Source organism: Centrocercus urophasianus, unplaced genomic scaffold, assembly GCF_019232065.1.
Source record: "Centrocercus urophasianus isolate 14NV4802_14NV808 unplaced genomic scaffold, USGS_Curo_1.0 seq_283, whole genome shotgun sequence".
Classification (NCBI taxonomy): Eukaryota; Metazoa; Chordata; class Aves; order Galliformes; family Phasianidae; genus Centrocercus; species Centrocercus urophasianus.
The window spans coordinates 13029-16711 of NW_024884848.1; positions in this window are offsets into that span (position 1 = coordinate 13029).

Consider the following 3683-nt stretch of genomic DNA (forward strand, 5'->3'; position numbering starts at 1 on the left):
GGGATGGAAGGGACCTTCAAGATCATGGAATCATGGAGTGGTTTGGGTTGGAAGGGACCTGTCAGACCATCACTCCAACCCCCTGCTATCAGCAGTGACTGCTCCCCCCAGCCCAGTTTTCTCACATTCTCACCATCCTGGTTTAGAGTCCACTCGAAGTCTCCCTTGTTCCAATTTAAAGCCATTTCCCCTCGTCCTGTCCCTACATACCCTTATGAGCAGTCCCTCCCCAGCTCTCCTGTCAGCCCCCCCAGGTCTTGGCAGGCTGCTATAAGATGCTATGAGCACACACTGCTGGCTCACGTTGTATCTTTCACCCACTGACACCCAAAAACCTTTCTCCTCAGGGCTTCCCTCAAGCCATTCTCCACCCAACCTGTACCTGTGCTTGGGATTGCCCTGACCCAGGAGCAGGACCTTGCACTTGGCCTTGCTGGACTCCTTGAGGTTGGAGGAGGGGTTGGAACTTGATCCTTGGGGTCCCTTCCAACCCAAGCCATTCTATAATTCTGTGATCTCTCTTCCCACCAGTCTGGCTCCCTTTGGATGCAGCCCACCCCTTCGCTTCCCTGCCCTGTTCCCTGCCCCATGCCATGCCCTGTGCCATGCCCAAAGCCAACCTTCTCCTGCTCCCATCTACTGCCACGCTCACTCTCACCTCCCCGAACCCCAGACACCAACTGCTCCAGGACTCCTGTACCATCCATCCCTCACTGCGTGGTACTGAGGACACCTGCAGCACCTGGAGGTGTTTGGCTGCCCTGCCTTGGGAACAGCCTTGGGAACAGCCATCAGCACAGAGCCATCACCTACACCTAGTGTAGGGAACCTGCTTTGGCAGGGGGTTGGACTCGGTGATCTCTGGAGGTCCCTCCCAACCCCTACGGTTCTGTGATTCTGTGATCATGCAAACACTATATGGGGACGTGCCAACCTCCCCAGTGCAGGCAGCCTCATTCCTGGCCTCTCCCTTCCCAGCACAACCAGTGGCACTGACCTCCTCCAGCAGCTGCCACATCCCAGGGCACTGGGAGCTGCTCTGAGCATCATTTCTCCATTCTGCTCCTGGATCAGCGTGGCACCCAGCAGGGCTGCATCTGCTGCACGGAGGGGGGGATGTTTCCTCCACCCCATGTGCTCCATCAGCCATGTCTCACAGCTCCTGCACTGCCTTTAGCAGGTAACAGACCCCGCTCACAGCACGGCCCTGTGGGCAGAGAGCTGGGAGGTGTGGAGCAAAGCGGTGGTTGCCCAAAGGTTGTCAAGCACAGTTGTGCTGCAGGAGGTGACTGAAGGAACAGCCGTGCCTGAGAGGAGGGCTGGGGCTGTGTCTGTTGGGGTGGGAAGTGGCAGAGTGAGGGGGGAGGAATGGGGTGAGAGACTGTGGGGGCAGCAGGAGCTGGGGGCAAATGGGCCCATCCGTGGGGGTATTAAAAAACATGGGGATGTGGCACTTGGGGACGTGGGCACGGTGGGATGGGTTGGGTTGGGCTGGGGATCCCAGAGGTCTTCTCCAGTCTTTATGATTCTGCGAAAGGCGCTGGGTCCAGGAAAGGTACTGCAGGGGTTGTTTGATGAACTGTGGTTGCACGGCTCCTTCCTGCAGCTCAGCTCCCCCCCACCTCCTGCAGCAGTGAGAGGACATGGCAGAAGATGGACATCCCAGCACAGAGCCACAGGGAGGGCTGGGAGCTGCGCAGTCAGTTCCTGTGTTCCCCATGCTCTGTTTATTTAATGGCTCTTTGGGTCTTGATGTTTAAATCTCTCTAACGAGTGCTTAACTGCTGCTCAATATTTACTGCTCCAGTGTTGAACGTAATAATCCCATGTGTCACAGTGAGTGCTGCTCTATTGCCCCGGGTCCAGGAGGGGCTCTGTCCTATGGCACGCATTTCCATCCCCACTCCTCCCGCAGTGCACAGCTGTGGCTGTGGGGCTGTGGGCTGTTCCCATAGCATCACAGAACCACTGAGGTTGGGAAAGAGCTCTGAGATCCCAGCCATGGGATCTGATCTGACCCCAACCCATCCCACCGTGTCCACGTCCCCAGGTGCCCCATCCCTGTCCCTGTGTTCACCCAGGCAGCTCCTCCCCACCTTCCTGATCGCTTCCACTGCCTTCCCAGCTTTCTGAATGAGCAACACCTGATTAATCCCAGAGCTGTCATCGCACAGCGAGAACTGCACGACTTGTGCTTATCTGGATGTGTAATCACAGCGGGGAATAATGCTCAAGGGTCAGCACTTTACTAATTAACACATGGCCGGAGAGGGGAGGTTGCAGTGGTCTCTGTGCAGCAGGTCCCATCCCTCCTGGGCTCAGGTTCTGCCTTTCTGCCTACGATGGCAGTTGCAGCTGCTGTGGGGTGCTTGGAGGCTGCTGCTCTCAGCAGTGCTGCTGTGGGGCCCCGCAGCTACGAGGGCAGAGGGCTGTGTTACAGCATGCTGGGTCCTGGCAGGCAGACATGCAGAGAACCAACCTCTGGAAATGTGCAGTGCCACCAAATTAAGGGCTTAATTAGCAAGCGTGCTTCCCTCGAGGAGCTGTCACCTCATTATCACAGAGAACAGTGATTAAGCAGCAGGAAGGGGCAGGCACTGCCAGCAGGACCCCGGGGAGGCAACAGCAAGGCAGCAAGGCAGCAAAGCAGCAAGGCAGCAAAACAGCAAAGCAGCAAAGCAGCAAAGCAGCAAGCCCTGGTCCTGCTGCAAGGCAGCAACAATCCCTTGTCCTGGTTCTGCTCCTCTCCCAGCTCCTTTCCATGGGCAGAAGGTTCCCATTCATAGGTCTGTCTGTCTCTGAGTGTATTTGCTCGCTGGGTGGTGGTGGGCTGGAGGAGCTCCATGGCATGGCACAAGGGGACAGGGCCGTTCTCTATGGGGACCCAACCAGGCCCTGCACACAAATGTGTAAAAGATGTAGGAGAATGCTCCTGGATGCATGGAATCCAGTGGATCTTAGGAAGAACTTCTGAACTGTGAGGGAGGTGAGATACTGGCACAAGTTGCCCAGTGAGGCTGTGGATGCCCCCTCCCTGGAGCCATTCAGAGCCAGGCTGGATGGGCTGTGAGCATCATGGGCTGGTGGGAGGTGTCCCTGCCTACAGCAGGGGGTTGGAACGAGGTGGTCTGACAGGTTCCTTTCAATCCAAACCATTCTGTGATTCTATGATCTCGAAGGTCTCTTCCAACCCAAACCATTCCATGATTTTCTGGTTCTGCTCTTAGGGACCAGGCGCTGGAGTGCAGCTCTCCAGCACGCTTCCCTGCTGAGCCCCCCAACTGCTGAACTCTGCTCCCACCACCCTCCCACGGCTGCAGCCAGGAGCTCTTTCCTCCTGGGAAGAATGGGGTGCAATGGGGTTCTTCTGCTCCTGTGTCAAACCCACTTTCCCAGCCTGGTGGTGAGATGCCCTGCAGGAATGGGCAATCTCAACCCTTCCTTCCCCCCCCCTGGGTGCTCTCTGCCATCCTCCCTCCTGGCTGCAGACCGCAGGGACCAGATGGGCCCTTCCTCCTCGCGGCTCAGCGCTTCCTGCTGCTTCCCACTCACCAACATTTGCGTCGCGCTTCTGCTCTGACCTTTGCAGAGAGTGGAGCAGGAAGTGAGAGCAGCGCTGCACGATGAGCCCCTCTGCACAGCTCCGGGTGTGCCTGCATCCCCCCGAGCTGCCCCATGGCACA